This window comes from Pseudophryne corroboree, chromosome 1 (assembly GCF_028390025.1).
Source record: "Pseudophryne corroboree isolate aPseCor3 chromosome 1, aPseCor3.hap2, whole genome shotgun sequence".
NCBI lineage: Eukaryota > Metazoa > Chordata > Amphibia > Anura > Myobatrachidae > Pseudophryne > Pseudophryne corroboree.
Genome location: NC_086444.1, coordinates 70,665,320 through 70,685,236, shown reverse-complemented (window position 1 = coordinate 70,685,236; position 19,917 = coordinate 70,665,320). Strand labels below are relative to the sequence as shown.

The following is a 19,917-nucleotide window of genomic DNA, read 5'->3' as shown; positions in this document are numbered from 1 at the left end:
ACACACGCACACTGTCCCACACACACAATTAACAGACACACACACACAATTAACACACACACACTGTCCCACACAAACACAATTAACACACACACTGTCCCGCACACACACACAATTAACACACACGCACACTGTCCCATACACACACAATTAACACACACTCGCACTGTCCCACACACACACACAATTAACACACACGCACACTGTCCCACACACACATACAATTAACACACACTCAAACTGTCCCACTCACACACACACACACACATACACACAGTGTCCCACACACACACAATTAACACACACACACACTGTCCCGCACCCCCCTCCCCTCCACTCCCCTCCCCTCTCCTCTCCAGACAGGAAAGTATAAACCCTGCTCAGCACTCACCTGCACTTCTGAGGCCGCGCACCCCCGTGGTCGCGCACGCGCGATCACACAATGTACACTTTGCAGGGGGGGAGTAGGGGGGAGGCTCCTGGCTGCCGCTGCCTGTCCAGTGTGACAGGCACAGCAGCCGGGGAGACAGGGATAGCGCCGGCGGAATCCCTGTCCAATGGGGCGAGCGGGCCGTGCAGGTGCCGGTGGTGCTCCCCTCTGTTGGGGCTGCCACGGTGCCCAGGGCACGTGCCCTGCCCGCCCTATGCTAGATACGCCTCTGCTCTGTACTGGAAAAGGACTTAGGTGTTCTCATAGATAGCAAACTAAGCAGCAGTACCCAAAGTAGGATTGCAGCAAAGAAGGCTAATAAAATATTAGCATGCATAAAACGGGGAATTGATGCAAGGGACGAGAGTGTTATACTCCTGTTATATAAATCACTAGTAAGGCCACACCTTGAATACTGTGTACAATTCTGGGTACCATACTACAAAAAGGATTTCCTGGAGCTAGAAAAGGTTCAGTGGCGGGCAACCAAACTAATTAGGGCATGGAGATCCTGGAATACGAGGAAAGGCTTGCAAGACTAGGCATGTTTACACTGGAAAAGAGGAGACTAAGAGGGGACATGATCAACATCTACAAATATATAAGGGGACAATACACAGAGCTTGCGCAGGACCTGTTTTTGGTTAGATCAACACAGAGGACTCGTGGACACTCGCTTAGGTTAGAGGAGATTCCGCACAATACGGCGTAAAGGCTTTTTCACGGTAAGGACAGTACGTGTTTGGAATCCCTGCCTGAGAGAGTTGTAATGGCGGACTCAGTCAACACCTTTAAGAATGGGTTAGATAAATTCCTAATGGATAAGGATATCCAGGGTTATGGTGCATAATCACGTACTATAGTTACTATAAAAAGAGGGATAAAACGCAACGGCTGACATCAACATCAGTCAAACTTTAAGACCAAATAATCCTGCATAGGAGACCACAAATAGGTTGTACTCAATGGACAATTGTCTTTTTTCAACCTTAGATACTATGTTACTTTGTTACAACCTTCGTAAGAAATTTCTGACGCGTTCTGAGCTCAGCACTATCCTCTTGTGCGACAATGCCCCAAACCTGACACACGTCTCGCAGACGCCAATGCCAACAGTGTGACAGCCTTCCAAGTAAGTGTTAGGCGCCGCGTTGCCCGGCGCCTAGCAACTAGGGACGCCGTGCGCGCTGAGCCGCCGGGTCCCTAGCAACGCTAGGACGCCGTGCGCGCTGAGCCGCCGGGTCCCTAGCAACGATAGGACTCCGGGTGCGCCGAGCCGCCTGGACCTTAGCAACGGGGACGCCACAGGCGGACCGCATTCCCCGTTGCTGGGTTAATTAATTAGTGTGCACACATGTTTCTCTGGTCGTGCAGCAAGGCAGCTGCACGACATTTATTGTAATCAGGTTCTGTACTCTGATTGGAGGATTCCCTGCTAAATGCCTTCTCAGGATCTCACACAGACGCCGGTGATAGTTTCCTGCATGCTGCTCATGTTGGTGAACGTCTGTTCCTGGTCTGCTGTGCACGGTCATTCCAGTCCTCTTAGTTCCTGAGTCTTGGTGTTTGTCATCTCATCCCAAGGAGTTCTCCTGGTCCTCATTTACCAGTGACAGTCTTTAGAGGATCTCGTTTGGTTTCGTGAGTGGCGTCTCTGCAGCGTGCTGCGGCCTAGGCCGCTTAATATTGTGTTCTGGTTTTGGAGCATTTGCGGAGGTATCCGCTTCCACAGTCCTCTCCGGAACTCGGCGGTGCCGTGTAGGAGAGTGGACAAGTGGAGTATTTTGGTTGTTCTTTTCCCTGGCGGTAATCCACGCATACTTTAGTTTTAGGTTTGTTAGTAGCCCCTGGCCTTGTTGTTTAGTTAGAGGGCCCCTTGTTATCACCCTGTCTCGGTTCACTCTTTGTCTCTCATTAAGACCTGAGGGGGCATCGGAGTTGGGCAGACGTAATCCGCCCTTCAAACGCGGCTGCCATGGGCCCAAGCAACCATAGTCTCGCAAGAGTGTACTGACAGCACGGGCGAGACAACGGAGATAGGGCGCCAGGGGCTATTACCATTCCTTTCCCCTCTCCCAGCATTACGTTCTGGTATTCAGGTCCTTTCATATAAGATCACCCCAGACCTGAGTATTAGAATCATAACAGTAAGAAACTTGACGTCCACCTCCTGCAAAGGTTCGAACCAATCCGATTGCAGGAACTGCAACACCATCTTAAGATCCCAAGGTGCCGTAAGAGACACAAAGGGTTGTTGGATGTGCAGGACTTCTTTCAAGAATGTCTGAACCTCAGGGAGGGCAGCCAATTGTTTCTGGAAGAAAATGGACAAGGCCAAAATCTGGACTTTTATGGAGCCCAAGCGAAGGCCTACATCCACACCTGCTTGCAGAAAGAGGAGAAAATGTCCTAGATGAAACTCCACTGTAGGAAACTTCTTGGATTCACACCAAGACACATACTTTTTACCAAATCCGATGGTAATAATTTGATGTTACTCCTTTCCTAGCCTGTAGGAATTACCTTTTTCAGAATGCCTTTCCGAGCTAAGATCTGGCGTTCAACCTCCATGCCGTCAAATGTAGCCACGGTAAGTCTTGATAAGCGAACGGCCCCTGTTGAAGAAGGTCCTCGCGAAGAGGAAGAGGCCTCGGATCCTCCAAGAGTAATCCCAGAAGATCCACGTACCAAGCCCTTCTTGGCCAGTCCGGAGCAAAGAGGAGCGCCTGAACTCTTGTTCCTTTTAAGAGTTTGAGAATCCTTGGGATGAGAGGAAGTGGAGGGAACACATACACTGACTAGGACACCCACGGAGTTACCAGGGCGTCCACCGCCACTGCTTGTGGGTCTCTTGACCTGGAACAGTACCTCCGAAGTTTCTTGTTGAGGCGAGAGGCCATCATGTCCATCTGAGGTACACCCCATCAGCTTGTTACCTCTGCGAATACCTCCGGATAGAGGCCCCATTCTCATGGATGGAGATCCGGTCTGCTGAGGAAGCCTGCTTTCCAGTTGTCCACTCCCGGAATGAAGATTGCTGACAGCGCCAGCGAGTGTCTTTCTGCCCAGAGGAGGATACTGGTTACCTCTGACATTGCAGCTCTGTTCTTCGGTCCAACTGAGCTTGAATGGCTTGATCATTCAGATGTGCCGCTTGTAGAAGGCCATTGGATATGGCCCTTAATTCCAGAATGATTACCGGAAGGAGAGCTTCCTGACTTGACCACTTTCCTTGGAAGTCTTCCCCTTGAGTGACTGCTCCCCAACCTCTGAGACTTGCATCCAAGGATAGAAGGATCCAATTGTGAATCCTGAACCTGCGGCCCTCAAGTAGGTGAGAAGTTTGTAGCCACCAGAGAAGGGAGAATCTGGCTTTTGGCGACGCCGATGCATGTGAAGATGTGATCCTGACCACTTGTACAGGAGATCCAGCTGGAAGAACCTTGGATGGAATCTTCCGTACTGCAGAGCCTCGTAGGAGGCTACCATCTTCCCCAGAAGGTGAATGCACTGATGAACCGATACCCTGGCTGGCTTCAAGACATCCCGGACCATTGATTGGATCACTAACGCTTTCTCCACTGGTAGAAACACCCTCTGCACTTCCGTGTGGAAATCATCCCCAGGAAGGGCAGTCTCCTTGTTGGCTCCAAAGTGACTTTGGAAGGTTCATGATCCACTCATGATCCCGGAGTATTAGAGTTGAGAGAGTAATACTCTGCAACAGCCTCTCCCTGGAAGATGCCTTTATCAGTAGATCATCCAGATATGGAATTATGTTCACTCCCTGCTTGCGGAGGAGCATCTCTGCCATGACCTTGGTGAACACTCTCGGTGCTGTGGAGAGGCCAAATGGCAATGTCTGGAACTGATAGTGACAGTCCTGTAGTGCAAACCTTAGATAGGCCTGTGAAGGTGAATGTGAAGGTACGCATCCTTAATATTCAGGGATACTAGGAATTCCCCCTCCACCAGAACTGAAATCACCGCTCTCAGAGACTCCACTAAATTCCCTCAAGTAGGGGTTCAATGATTTTAGGTTTAATATTGGCCTTACCGAACCGTCCAGTTTCGGTACCACAACAGGTATGAGTAATAACCCTTGTGTTGTAGGTGAGGTGGAATTGGAACAATGACATTTGTTTGGCAAATGTTTGAATAGCTTCCAGCAGTAGTGTACATTATGTCCGAGAAGCTAGTAATAATCTGTGATGCGGGAGTACTAGAAACTCCCGTCTGCACCCCTGGGCAACCTAACCATTTCCAGGGGTCTAGGCAGGATATCGCCCAGATGTCTAATTAAAATCTCTTTTGTCTCGCTCCCACCTGCCTGATCCCCAGGCAGTGAGGTCCACCAACAAACCAAAGGGTTTGAGAAGGCAGAATCCGAAATCCGTCCCCGGGAACCTGGCGGTGCAGGTTTACTGGAATATCCCCAATGTCCTCTAAAGGAAGTGGAGGAACCCTAGGACTCATGTTTAAACCTTGCGGTTCGAAGGGATTGCAGTGTAGGTGTAGGATATAATTTCCTAGTTTGTGCAGCTTCGGAAGGAAGACATGTCGACTTACCCGCAGTTGGCATGGACATTCACGTATCCAGTGTGTCCCAACAGGGCCTCACCTGTGAAGGGTGGACCCGCCATCTGCAGTCCACTGGTGTACCCACCGTCCCCTGCTTGTCGAAACTGCCAGAGCAGCGGCCCCTGCTTAACGCAGGCCAATCTCCTTCATGGCCACCAGCCGTGAAGCCTGTAGAATCCTGTAAGTGACATAGAAACAAGCAAATGTCACTCCTATACATAGAATCTAAATCATCACGTAAGGAGCCTGACCACATAACTATAGCCCCAGAGATCTACACAAGCGAGGGTCTCTGAGCCACACCTGTAGCAGTGCACGGTATTAGAGAGTAGTCTCAATCTGCGATCAATCTAATCATTTATGGAGGCTGTACCAGGGACAGGTAACACAACCTTCTTTGACAATTTAGACACTCTTTAGGGCTGTGAATTATATCTCTGGGTGTACTCAGGTTTTCCCAAGTGAGGAGTTTAACGCCCTAAATAGTGGTAAGGCATTTATTTTATATATATATATATATATATATATATATATATATATATACATATTGTATTCCTCATCCCTCATAGCATGAAACTATATGTTGCACCCCCCCATATGTCAGTTGCATTATATGGCAAGTGTACGCTTTTTAGGGTACGTAGTTGGGGTGAGAGGCACAACTGTGGGATTTGATTCCCCAGACTTCTCAAAACTGTGGCTTCTTCCCAGCATGGGACATATTTGAGGAAATATATGTGAAAGTACACCTTATGGAGGCCACCCCAGGGGGATCCGCCACTGAAGCCTGAGAATTTGTACAGTTTTGAGCATGGTATAGACTCCCCAGGAGAAGATATACCGGTACATTCTGCAGTACAGGACAAAGTCCCTCAAATATGTTACAGTGGGTCAGTACAATTCCCCCCCCAGAATACCTTCAGAGAGTCACAGAGTACAAGGAGACAGCCACACCGTGCCATTATAGGCTTTTATTATGATAACAAAACCCCTCTGACTAGCTGAACCTTAACAGAGTAGGTAGTGTTGAATTACACTCCCCCCCCCATCTGTACAACACAGTTTTACCTATGTGGAGGGCAGCGCTCCTTGCCAGCGTCTCTGTCGATGAACTGCAGGGAGAAGATGGCGCTGGTGAATGCTGGATCCACTCTGAGGAGAAGCTCCGCCCCCTGTAATGGCGTGTCTTCCCGCACTAATTGTATTATACCGGCCTGAGGTATTTTGTCACTACCAGTGGGATTAGCCCCTGTTAGCAGTGCTGACCTGTGTAGGGTGATTGCGCTGGCCCAGGGACGCCCATCACGGCGCCGTACACAGTGTGCCGCTGAGCCTTCTGGAGCGCAGCCTGTCAGAGCTGCGCTCCCACCCTTGTGCTGTCATTCCTGCCGGCGACCCGCTTCCCGGGCCACCGGCGCTGTACTCACCACTCTCTTTCTTCTGGCTCTGTTAGGGTGTGGCGGCCGTGCTGCGGGAGTGAGAGGTCGCCTTGTGGGCTTGCGATCAGCACCCTCAGGAGCTCAGTGTCCTGTCAGCAGAGATAGAGAACCATTAACTTCTAGAGTTGGTTCCTACGAGAGATGAGCGGGTTCGGTTTTCAGAGAACCGAACCCTACCGAACTTTGCCTTCCGAGACCGGATCTGAGCCTGGCTTGGATTTTCCCTCTTGACTCGGAAACCTGAACGCTGCAAAACGTCATCATCCCGCTGTCAGATTCTCGCGGGATTTGGATTCCATATAAGGAGCCACGCGTCCCCGCCATTTTCACTGCAGTCTCGGAGAGTGTATAGAGAGGACGTGTCCTCAGTGTTCAGTGTCTGTGTGTTGGGACGGGAAAGTGGGGTGGCAAGTGTTGTGCTGCTCAGTCCAGTCCAGTGTAGTCACTCAGTGTATTGTGCTGCATTAGTCCAGGCAGTCACAATGTTGGTGTTCTCTCCTGTCATATATCCAATGTAGCTGTAAAGTGGTGCTGTGTTGTGCAGACCAGTCCAGTGTAGTCAGTGTATTGTGCTGTATCAGTCCAGGCAGATATATACAGTGTAGCTGTATAAAGTGGTGCTGTGTTGTGCAGACCAGTCCAGTGTAGTCAGTGTATTGTGCTGTATCAGTCCAGTCATTCACAGTGTTGGTGTTCTCTGCTGCCATATATCCAGTGTAGCTGTATAAAGTGGTGCTGTGTTGTGCAGACCAGTGGTAGTGTCCTGTGTCATCAGTAATTCCAGTGACGATATACGCTGCTGCTATATCCACTGCTGCAGTATAACAATTATAACAACGTGTTGTGCTGCATCAGACCAGTGGTAGTGTCCTGTGTCATCAGTAATTCCAGTGACGATATACGCTGCTGCTATATCCACTGCTGCAGTATAACAATTATAACAACGTGTTGTGCTGCATCAGAGCAGTGGTAGTGTCCTGTGTCATCAGTAATTCCAGTGACGATATACGCTGCTGCTATATGTCCACAACAACAACCACAAGTCCCTTACAGTGTTGCTCTGTTGTGCTGCATCAGACCAGTGGTAGTGTATTGGCCATCAGCCATCAGTCATTCCTGTGCCGCATATTGGCCCTCATTCTGAGTTGGTCGCTAAGAGTCTTCGCAACGCAAATGTACGAAATGTAAGTATCTGCGCATGCGCAAATGCGTGATTACGCATGCGCGAGTACATACGTACGACAACTGTGCAAAATTACTCAGAAAAAAAAAAGCCGTAACTGGCAAACGAAAACGAGGAGTGGCGTGGGCGTGGCAGAGGCGAGACTTCGCAATGCTCCGACATGGGCGTGAAAGTGGGCGTACAGTGTGGGAGTATGCAACTCGCAATGGGCGTGTTTTTCGCAAATAAACATTGTCGCTGTTAAAACTAAGGCCCTCATTCCGAGTTGGTCGCTAAGAGTCTTCGCAACGCAAATGTACGAAATGTAAGTATCTGCGCATGCGCAAATGCGTGATTACGCATGCGCGAGTACATACGTACGACAACTGTGCAAAATTACTCAGAAAAAAAAAAGCCGTAACTGGCAAACGAAAACGAGGAGTGGCGTGGGCGTGGCAGAGGCGAGACTTCGCAATGCTCCGACATGGGCGTGAAAGTGGGCGTACAGTGTGGGAGTATGCAACTCGCAATGGGCGTGTTTTTCGCAAATAAACATTGTCGCTGTTAAAACTAACATAGGAAACCGTAGCAACATTCACGCAGCAGCCGAGTAGGTCTGCAGTTACTCTACATTTGCGAAGTACTGGTACAAGTGTGTATGCAGTAATTAGCAGTTAATTGGATAGCACATTCATCTGATGTCCAATTACTTGTTAATTAATGAGCAGATGAAAGTTACCAACCAGCAATTGTCTGAACACACATTACATGTTTATTCTACTCACATATAAATCTCACACACTGCCAAATAAGGGTGTGATTTTTGTTGAAGTTGTTGTGTAAGCATTTTTTAAACTTGTTTTAATGTGTGTAAGACTCCCAAATACAAACAAGTGAAAATATTTGTGAAAGTGTTTGAAATCTGCAACATTTTTTACAAATAATCCAACACCCACATAATGCAGCATACACTTTAATTTAGTCTTAAAAGTCACAATAATATTTGATTATAATATCTGACAATGTTTGAAATGATGTCCTGTTGACCATAGATATTTATAAAAAGCGTCGTGTCTGTTTACTTAATATGGACATTAAAGTGTGGTGCAAAGCATACCTTTTTTTTTTTTTTTTTGCAATTTTTAAGGAGAATTTGCAGATTGGTCTACAAGTGTCTATATGCTGACCTAATCTTTCTGGAACTGCATTACCTTGAAGAAACTGCACAAATTTTTAAAATATGTTTTTTATTACTATAATAATATTTCACAACATTTAAACAACATGGCTCCACGTGAGTCGCACAGGCAGAGATGGACCAAGCAGCAAGCAGATGGCACTGACAATCATTAGATAGCAGAACTCAGTACTCTGCAAAATTCTGCTTCTGACAAAAGTATATTTTTTAAGCATAAATAAAACATGACACACCCTGCCACACACAAATTTTAAACCAAATGAGAAAGAATTAGGATCCACCACACAAACACAACAATACATAGCACACTAGTAAGAGGAAGATGGCTCTGGTGTTTATACACATAAACTCACAGGCTACAATACATCCAAACAGAAAGAATACATTTCACTAAGAGGGAGTTATCCATTCTGGCCACACAAGCCAACTCCAAAAATACATAGAGGCAACATCAAAAACATGGGTGCTGCCCATCTGGAGAGACATCATTTTCTTCTTTTTCTCCCCGCCTGAGGCTGTTCTTCTTTGGAAGGTCTGCGGAGCGACCTTCGTTGGGCCTGCCCAGTGGGCTGTTCTTCCTGGGCAGGGGCAGGGGAGGGAGCCGATGTGGGTGGCTCTCTGCCACTGTGGGCAAGGGAGACAGCGATGGCCTGGAGCCCTTGCAAGATGTTATTTGCAAGGCTTTGGAATGAGGAGGCAAGTTGTTCTTGGCCCTGCCTGATCTCTGCCAGACGTTGGCAGAGTTGAGCAACACCTTGCTCAACACAGGTTCGGTGCTCAGTGAGCCGGACAGCTATCTGGCTTACCTCCCGGATGACCCCGTCTTGAAACCGATTTAGGCTCTCACCATACCTAGCGATTTCAAGCAGGATCTCCGGGATAGCAGAGGGTTGGGTGGGGGGGCCAGTAGGAACCTGCAGAGGTGGGATTTGTTGGCCCACACTGCCAGACTCACTAGGTCCCTCCACCTCAGCCTCAACCACATAACCGTCCTGTGACTCAAACGGATCACCCCCCTGTGCTGTGTTTTGTGGCAAGCAAATAGAAGAATGTGTGGGGGAAAAGTTGGATACAAAATTAGTTTATTATTATAAATACAGTCAAAATTACAGACAACTAAATGTGTAAACTTACCTTCCAAGTCATGTCCCGTCAGGATCTCAGGCAGGTCCGTGTCCATATGAGACACCCCTTGGCCCTCCTCATAACTGACACAGGGCATCGCCATCTCCTCCAAGTCAGTATACTCCACAGCGACAGGTGCTCCTCCACCTGTAGCCCTTGAGGCATTCCACTCCGCAGCCCTCTTTGCCTTCAGGCGGGATTTGAAGTCGGCCCACCTACATATGTATTGTGAAAGAGGGACAAAGTAGAGTCTTATTATTTGTCTAAGCTAATATATAGGACACGTGTTCTGCTTGTGTTTGCTAGACATAACATCACATGTAACTACATTTTTTAGTCAACTTATCACAGAAAAATGACTGTCAAGATGCACTTACCGTCGTCTCACTTCCTGTGATGTTCTGACGACAGAGCCAACTTCATTCACAGATTTTGTGATGTCTCTCCAGATGCGATCTTTTGAAGCAGCCCCCATGTTTTTTGGGCCTCTATGTATTTTGGACATGGCCTGCGTGACCAAAACACGCAACTCCCTCTTAGTGAATGCAGGCTGTCTTTTCTTCCGTCTGGAGGTAGCCTGTGAGGTTTCTTCTTGTTGGTCATCGCCATCTTCCTCCTCACTAGCAGCTTCTGTCTGTTGTGTTTGTGTGGCTAAAGCCAATTCTCCCTCAGTTTGGTCACTATGTGTGTGTGGCAGGGTATCCCCAGTCAATTGTTGGGGTTCAGAAGCAGACATTTGCAGAGTACTAGGTCCTGCCTCTTCAACATCCGCAGAGGCGTATTCCAACATGCGCCTTTGGCAATCTAGGCGTCTTTTCCGCAATGCCATCTGCTGCTCTGCAATGCGGTCCATCTCTGCTGCGATTTGCTCACGAGAAGCCATGTTTGCGATGACGTGTGTACGCCGAGGTGTGTGCTTATTTATACCTACGTGCGTCGCGTTAATTCACACAGGTGTACAATGTTAATCTGGTTACTGATTGCACTGCTTATTTAAGGGCCTACTTTGCACGCTGTGAGTGTAGGTAGTTTGGAGTTTCTTTCACTGTTGAGTTTGTTGGCTTGTGCGTGAAGGTGCTATAGGATTTTTCCAAGTGAGTAATTGTCAAGCATACATTTGTCCTTTCGTTTGCGTTTAGAATATAGACAGTGTAGCATTTTGTCTGCGAATTTACGTTTGTGAGTATTCTGGAATTCGTCTTGTTGTTTGTTTGTTTTTTTTTAAGTTTTTATTTTATGTTGATTGTTTGTTAGTCTTTTTTACACATATATATTTTGCTAGTCCATTTGTGCAAATAAACCTGTGCTTCATTGCTTTTACTGTCATTTTTGGTCTCTTGTAGGAGAATTGTTTTGGGTGACGTAACCCTAGTCTATTATTTCAAATTTGTGTGCTATATAACACAAATTGGTCCTTTCTTTATTTTGGATCAGGTAAGTTCCCTTGGCCTGTGTTGGTGCCTGTTTGTGTTAATGGTCTGTATGTTGTTTTTGACTGTCATTTTTGGTCTCTTGTAGGAGAATTGTTTTGGGTGACGTAACCCTAGTCTATTATTTCAAATTTGTGTGCTATATAACACAAATTGGTCCTTTCTTTATTTTGGATCAGGTAAGTTCCCTTGGCCTGTGTTGGTGCCTGTTTGTGTTTGTTCAAAGTGTTTTGATAATGTTTGTTTTCCATCTTGTTAATAAATGCTATGTTTTTTACCAGGATTGATCAGCAAAGTAGTGTTGTTCTTGGCTGGACTAGCTACTAAAGGGCTAACTTTTTGTTTGTTTTATTGTAATTTTTTAAACCAATTAGTCATTATTTTTTAGTAGGTGTTTGTGATGTGTTTGATGCTGTGATTTTTTTTTTAATACTATTTTTAAAATTTACAATTTAACATATGTAGCTTTCATCAAAAAAATAATTTTGTTTATCTTTTTTGTGATAATATTCCTTTTGTTCCTGAATTGAACTCAGAAAAAATGTCTTACGCTCCTGCAGTAAGTTGACACCCCCTTTTTTAAAAAAAATTTTGGTTGTATATTTTTTGGACTTTGTTTTTGTCTTATTCAACCTTTTTTTGTTTTATTTTTTAAAGTGTGTGATGTCAATATTTATTGCTGCCGAAGCCCTACCTCCCCAACCCACGCCAGCACTCCCACCCCAACCGCCAGCCCCACAACCACAACCGGCTCCTCATCAACCAAGGCAACAGAGGCGTGCTAGGCCACCAATTTTCCGACCCCGTGTCCTACTTTTTGGGATGCCAGATGATGTGGTTGTACGTAGATACAGGCTGCCACCACATCTAATCCTAGACACTCTCTCCATAATAGAGAGTGATCTGGAGTCTGAAATTCGGTATCCTACAGCAATACCACCATTGACACAATTCCTTGCTGTGTTACATTTTTTGGCTACAGGCTCTTATCAGCATGTGGTAGGAGACCTGGTTGGCATGTCGCAGGGCCAGTTCAGTAAGGTCCTGCGGCGTGTCTGCCAGGCTTTCCTAAAGCGTGTGAAGCAATTTATTGCTATGCCTTTGGATGTTGGTGCCCTAGATGTGGTGAAGCGGCAATTTGAGGAAGGTGGTAGTCGCTTCCCACATGTTATTGGGGTTGTGGATGGCACACATGTAGCTATTCAGCCACCAAAACATAATGAAGAAATTTATAGAAACAGGAAACTGTTTCATTCTCTGAATGTAATGGTTGTTTGTGGGCCATCCCTCCAGATCCTTTCCCTGAATGCAAAGTTTACTGGAAGTTCCCATGATGCGTATGTCATTAGACAATCAGGGATATGGCACAGATTAAGATCAAGTCAACGAGCAGACATGTGGTTATTGGGTGAGTTGTTGCACAATTTTGTGTAAAATATTTTAATTTTTTAAAAAATAGACTATTTCTAATTTTGGTTTATCATCAAACAGGAGACCGTGGATATCCTTGCACCCCCTGGCTCATGACTCCTTACCGTAATCCCAGGCCAGGACCACAGACGACATTTAACTCCGCGCTTACTGCCACTAGGCAGCTGGTGGAGCGCACAATTGGGGTCCTTAAAGGGCGGTTTCGTGTGCTCCACCGCACTGGTGGCGACATCATGTATTCGCCGGAGATGGCAAGTAAACTAGTGGTCCTGTGCACTATACTACACAACATCGCGGTAAGGAGTAGCGTAGAGCTTCCTCAGACAGAGGAATTGCCTGATGAGGAGCCAGGGGTTGTCCGACACTTCGGTGGGGGGAGTGTTACACGGAGGGGGAGCCAAGTCAGGGCAAGCATTGTTGCGGAATATTTCAGGTATAGTGTTTTAAGTTTCTCTTTTTTAATCAAAATAAAACCACAGTATGCTTTTGTATTTTGATTAATTTTGTCATTTTGTTTGCTATTGTAAGGCCATTGGGTAATTATTTTTTGGCTTTGGAATATGTAATATTTATTTGCCACTAAATCCGTTAACACGTTAAGCTTACAATGTGTTATTTGCAAAAACAATACTGTGATGTTGCTAAATAGTGTCCTTATTTGTTTTCTATCCTAAAATCCTGTTTATTTCAACAAACACACAAACAAATGAAACTTAATGTTGTCCACTTTGTGACTGTCCAGCTGAATGATCACACAAACTGTGGTGAGTACACAGATATGTATCTGAATTTACCCAAAACTGTGTGTGTGTCTGTGTCTGTTTGTTTTGTTTTATGTTTTAATTTTTTAAAAATTCCTTCTGCGAATGCGTATTTCCGCTCGTGCTAATTAACACTCTGCTCTTCCCAGCATTGCAAAGATCAATAAAGTTACTAGAAATTACAGCATAGATTTTGGACCAATCACATGCTAGCAGACACTATAAATATATGCCCAAATAAGGAAAACGCCATTGCCATGATGCGTGCGGCACCTTTCACCAGGCGGGAGCTCCGCGTCCTGGTTGCGGTGATGGACCGAAGTAAACTAGTGGTCCTGTGCGCTATACTACACAACATCGCGGTAAGGAGTAGCGTAGAGCTTCCTCAGACAGAGGAATTGCCTGATGAGGAGCCAGGGGTTGTCCGACACTTCGGTGGGGGGAGTGTTACACGGAGGGGGAGCCAAGTCAGGGCAAGCATTGTTGCGGAATATTTCAGGTATAGTGTTTTAAGTTTCTCTTTTTTAATCAAAATAAAACCACAGTATGCTTTTGTATTTTGATTAATTTTGTCATTTTGTTTGCTATTGTAAGGCCATTGGGTAATTATTTTTTGGCTTTGGAATATGTAATATTTATTTGCCACTAAATCCGTTAACACGTTAAGCTTACAATGTGTTATTTGCAAAAACAATACTGTGATGTTGCTAAATAGTGTCCTTATTTGTTTTCTATCCTAAAATCCTGTTTATTTCAACAAACACACAAACAAATGAAACTTAATGTTGTCCACTTTGTGACTGTCCAGCTGAATGATCACACAAACTGTGGTGAGTACACAGATATGTATCTGAATTTACCCAAAACTGTGTGTGTGTCTGTGTCTGTTTGTTTTGTTTTATGTTTTAATTTTTTAAAAATTCCTTCTGCGAATGCGTATTTCCGCTCGTGCTAATTAACACTCTGCTCTTCCCAGCATTGCAAAGATCAATAAAGTTATTAGAAATTACAGCATAGATTTTGGACCAATCACATGCTAGCAGACACTATAAATATATGCCCAAATAAGGAAAACGCCATTGCCATGATGCGTGCGGCACCTTTCACCAGGCGGGAGCTCCGCGTCCTGGTTGCGGTGATGGACCGCCGCGTAGGCCGCGTTGGGCGCTTCATCCCAAATCGGGTTAAGCGCGAGGCCTACGCGGAGGTCCGCCGCCTGCTGCGTTCTCGCGTCCGCAGCAGGCGGACAATAATACAGTTGGAGAGGAGATGGAGTGATCTCCGCAGGAGGACTCCAGAGCTGTTGGCGGAGATCCGGCAGCAAATCCGCGCAATGCATGCACGCAGTAAGTTACATTACATAAGATTAATAGCATAAATTGTGCAAATTTACACTAAGTGGTAGGCTAATTGCAACACTGAGTGAACATTTTTTTACAATAGGACAGTGTGTGTGGTTAGGGCAAACAGTACTGACTGTAGCAAAATGTCACCAAACAAGTGCATGTTTTCCTGAAAAAAAAACCAGGCAGGAAACTGTACCAAAAAACTTGATCAGTGCTGTCTATATAATAAGGTGGCTTGAATAGTGATCTGGTGATGTTGCCTAGACCAATCAATATGACTCAATGGAATAGATTAAGGAATGAGCGTCCAAATAATTGTTTGGACTCATTTAGTTTGCTGTGGGCAACATGAAGAGGATTTTTTTTTTTTTTTTTGTTTTTTTTTTTTGTTTAAAAAAACCCACTGTGTCTTTTACATGGAACAGAACAGTGAAATTTACAATTGTTTAGTATGTAATTTAACATGCAAATTAAATTTTAACACAAATATCATTATAGGACGACCACAACGGCAAGCAACACATGAGGCACCATCTCAGCCCCCTTCCCCTTCTCACTCCCCCTCCACTTCCCAGTCCCCCTCCCCTTCTCACTCCCCCTCCCCTTCCCAATCCCCCTCAGCTTCCCAGTCCCCCTCAGCTTCCCAATCCCCCTCTGCTTCCCAGTCCCCCTCAGCTTCCCAGTCCCCCTCAGCTTCCCAATCCCCCTCAGCTTCCCAGTCACCCTCAGCTACCCAGGCCCACTCCACTTTCCACTCCCCTTCTCACCCCACCTCTCCTTCTCTTTCTGTGACCCCTTCTCCTCCTTCCCATACCCCTTCTCCTTCAACTTCCAAATCACCTTCTCAGCCCCCCTCACCCTCTATTGGCCTAACATTCTCTCCGCCCCCCTCGCCCTCTCAATCAGACCCACCCTCTGAAATAACATCCCCAATCCCTCCTCCTTCCCCCATCCAGCCTCCTTCACCCATCCCTCCTCCTTCCCCAATCCCTCCTCCTTCCCCCATCCAGCCGCCTTCCCCCATCCAGCTGGCATCACCACCCAGCGAATGGGCAGAAGAAGCCCCAGATGGGCTAAGTGACAATGTTGTGGAGGAAAGTAAGTGTTTTTACATTTTTACAATAATGATTACCTACTTAGACTTACAATCTCAAAACATGCCCTGTTGTACTGTTGGGAATACGCTACCAAGGGAAAAAAAAAGAGTTATTATTCATGGTGTACATGTTGCATTGAATTTTTAAAGAGTGTCATTATATGTAGTGTTATGTGTGCAATGTTTTGTGTGTCCACTCTAGGTCGACACTCATTAGTTCAACAGGGTTGCCAGGACAACATGGTTTATCTGTGCTCAGTTTTGATGGTAACATTTCTACTTAAGTGGAGTTCTCTTTAACATGGGACGTTGCCCATAGCAACCAATAAGATTATAGTTTAAATTTGTAAGTCCACTTTTACAAGATAATATTTTTATTTTTATTGGTTGCTATGGGCAACGTCCCTTCTTAAATAGAACTCCAGTAGTAATAAATGTACCCCATGGTGTGGTCCACTTTCTTGTAATAAACAAAAAAAGATTGCTGAGCAGGCTTGTGTGTTGTTCTGCTACTGATTTATCTTGAAAACAGCCATGATGTCGTCACTTAGGAATTAAAGCAGGCCTCTCCAAATTGCGGACATACAGCTGCTGAGAAACTACACATTCCAGCATGCCCTGACACCGTTTTGCATTCTCTGTCCCCAAAACTGTGTCAAGGCATGCTGGTCTATGTAGTTTCACAACAGCTGGAGGGCATCAGTTTGGCCAGGCCTGCATTAAAGTGTGCTTTGTGCCCTGCTTGTATAATAGGTAATGTGAGTAAGTTATTAATGTTTTCTTTGACTCTTCTTTTCAGATTCTGCAGTTGGAGATCCCAGCACTTTGCCTGAACTTTTAGGGCGGCTGAAAGCCCATTTAAGGGAAGTGTTAGCAGATATCGAGGCAATAGAAAAAAATCTGTGATATTTTTATTTTAATTTTGTTAAAAGTTTCTTAAAAAAACAAAAAAACAAATAAAAAAAATAAAAAAATTGTTGAAGTTAAGTGGGTGTTGTGCTTATTTATGCTATAAAGGAACAGCACATTGCCTTGCAGAAATTGGTGACCTTAAACAGTTCACACATCTTACTTAAGCTTAAAAATAAAAATATAAAACACAAAATTCTACACACACAAAACTCGTTAGGAGGTTATGGTTTTTAAATACATGAAAAGACATTTATTCACACACTACACATATACACAATACTTCAAACATTTGCATTATAACAATAAAAATTACAATATCTATATTTTACAAATTTAAACAATAATGTTTCTGGCCAATTAGAGCTACAAAGTGTTCTTCTGGTTTACTTTGGAGACTTAATTGGTCAGGACCATTGACATTAATTACACTAATTGGGTTCGTAATTGAGGAGGGCTTGTGGACTTTTAACATAAAGGTGTAATTCCACTGAATAGGGGGAAAAAAAGCATTGTGGTGCGTTTGTCCACAAAAGTGTGCACTTTTAACATGGATGGGTAAATATACTAAAACTTAGTAATTTTACGATGAAGTATGTGTTAATGCGATAGTTTCGCAATGCTGCGATGGTTTCGCATTGCTGCGATGTCATTTGGCGTACGCCCACTTTGTGTAATACTGCGTACGAATGTGCAAAAATACGTTGGGGGCGGATGTTCGCAAATTTACTACACTAACGCAACTTTGCGAATATGTTGTGCGAACGAAAAACTTAGCGACCAACTCGGAATGAGGGCCATTGTGTTATATAACTCCAAAAAAATAATGGAGAACAAAAATTTGAAGGATAAAATAGGGAAAGATCAAGAACCACTTCCTCCTAGTTCTGAAGCTGCTGCCACTAGCCATGACATAGACAATGAAATGCCATCAACGTCGTCTGCCAAGACCGATGCCCAATGTAATAGTAGAGGGCATGTAAAATCCAAAATGCCAAAGTTCAGTAAAAAGAACCAGAAAAAGAAATTTAAATCGTCTGAGGAGAAACGTAAACTTCCCAATATGCCATTTACGACACGGAGTGGCAAGGAACAGCTGAGGCCCTGGCCTATGTTCATGACTAGTGGTTCAGCTTCACATGACGATGGAAGCCCTCATAACTGGGGCCTTGACACTTATGTTGGTGTTAGACGTGCGTCCGGTATCCGCCATTAGTGCAGTGGGATTTAGACAATTGATGGAGGTATTGTGTCCCCGGTACTAAATACCATCTAAATTCCACTTCACTAGGCAGGCGATACCGAAATTTTGCCATTTAATTCCAGTGATTTGTACGTATAATTACAGTAATTTTGCCAATTAATGTCAGTGATTTATAATTATTAATTCCAGTGATCTTGCCATTTAATTCCAGTGATTTGGACGTATAATTACAGTGATTTTGCCAATTAATTTCAGTGATTTATAATTATTAATTACAGTGATCTTGCCAATTAATTCCAGTAATTTGGACGTATAATTACAGTGATTTGAACGTATAATTCCAGTTGGAATTGTTTGTGTCGCTTGGCTTAGTCATACAGCTACCTCATTGCACCTCTTCGACATCCCTGCATGAGGTGCTGTTTGGGGCCTAGTTTTTGAAATGTGCCATCCTGTGTGACACTGCCGTATGAGTCCAGGGGTACTGCTGTATTAGTCCTGGGGTACTGCCGTATAAGTCCACCAATTGCAGAATTCTTTTAAAAGTGACTGGAGCGTGCTGGAGATGCTGTCAGTGGACCGAACAATTGCGGCCCACTCTCGACATTCAGCCACTGTGTGACACTACTAGATGGGCCAGGTGGTTGTGTCGCTTAGCTCAGTCATACAGCAACCTCGGTGCACCTTTTTTTCTTCTTTGCATCATGTGCCTTTAGGGGCCTTTTTTTGATATCTACCCTCCTGTCTGCCACTGCAGTGCCATGCCTAGATGGGCCAATTGTGTGTGTCGCTTGGCTTAGTCATACAACTACGTCATTGCAATTCTTTTTCTTCTTTGCATCATGTGCTGTTTGGGGACTACTTTTTGAATAGTGCCATCTTGTCTGTAACTGCAGTGCCACTCGTAGATGGGCCAATTGTTTGTGCCGCGCACTTGTGTCGCTTAGCTTAGTCATACAGCCACCTCGGTGCAACTTTTAGGCCTAAAAACAATATTGTGAGGTGTGAGGTGTTCAGAATAGACTGGAAATGAGTGGAAATGATGGTCATTGAGGTTAATAATACAGTAGGAGCAAAATTACCCCCAAATTCTGTGATTTTAGCTGCTTTTATGGGTTTTTTTTTTTCAAAAATCATCCAGATCCAAAACCAAAACACGAAAGGGTGGTTTTGGCAAAACCAAATCACAAAAATGGAAGTAGAACCAAAACACAAAAAGTGCCCGGCGCACATCTCTAGTTCCTACTCCCCCCTACCCCCCCACCCCCTCCCCTCCATGAAGCAGGTAGGCTTTTGCCAGCAGCCAGCCTGTACGTAACTGAACTCAGAAAATAATAAAACTAGAAAAACTCCTAAGAGCTCCTCTAGCTGTGGCCAGCTCCTCCGGGCACATTTACTAAACTGAGTCCGGTAGGAGGGGCATAGACGGAGGAGCCAGCCCACATTATTAAATTCTTAAATTGCCCATGGCTCCCAAAGGACCCATCTATACCCCATGGTACCAAATGGAACCCCAGCATCCTCTAGGACGTAAAAGAAAACAAGCTTTATGGTAAGAACTTACCTTTGTTAAAACTCTTTCTGCGAGGTACACTGGGCTCCACAAGGATAGACATTGGGGTATAGAGTAGGATCTTGATCCGAGGCACCAACAGGCTCAAAAGCTTTGACTGTTCCCAAGATGCATAGCGCCGCCTCCTCTATAACACCGCCTCCCTGCATAGGAGCTCAGTTTTTAGTTAACCAGCCCAATGCTGTAGCAGGAAAAGAGACGACAACAGTAGTAGCCACAAACACCACACTCT

The 19,917-nt window shown here is 45.1% G+C and overlaps 1 long non-coding RNA gene across 1 annotated transcript; it reads left to right on the top strand.

Annotated features, from left to right (window-relative positions):
- Nucleotides 1-13,883: 13,883 nt before the first annotated feature.
- Nucleotides 13,884-16,901, top strand: LOC134927981 (uncharacterized). Its single transcript, XR_010177845.1, has 4 exons — nucleotides 13,884-14,056; nucleotides 14,366-14,387; nucleotides 15,402-16,001; nucleotides 16,799-16,901. It is a non-coding gene; the product is annotated as an uncharacterized LOC134927981 (long non-coding RNA).
- Nucleotides 16,902-19,917: the final 3,016 nt, after the last annotated feature.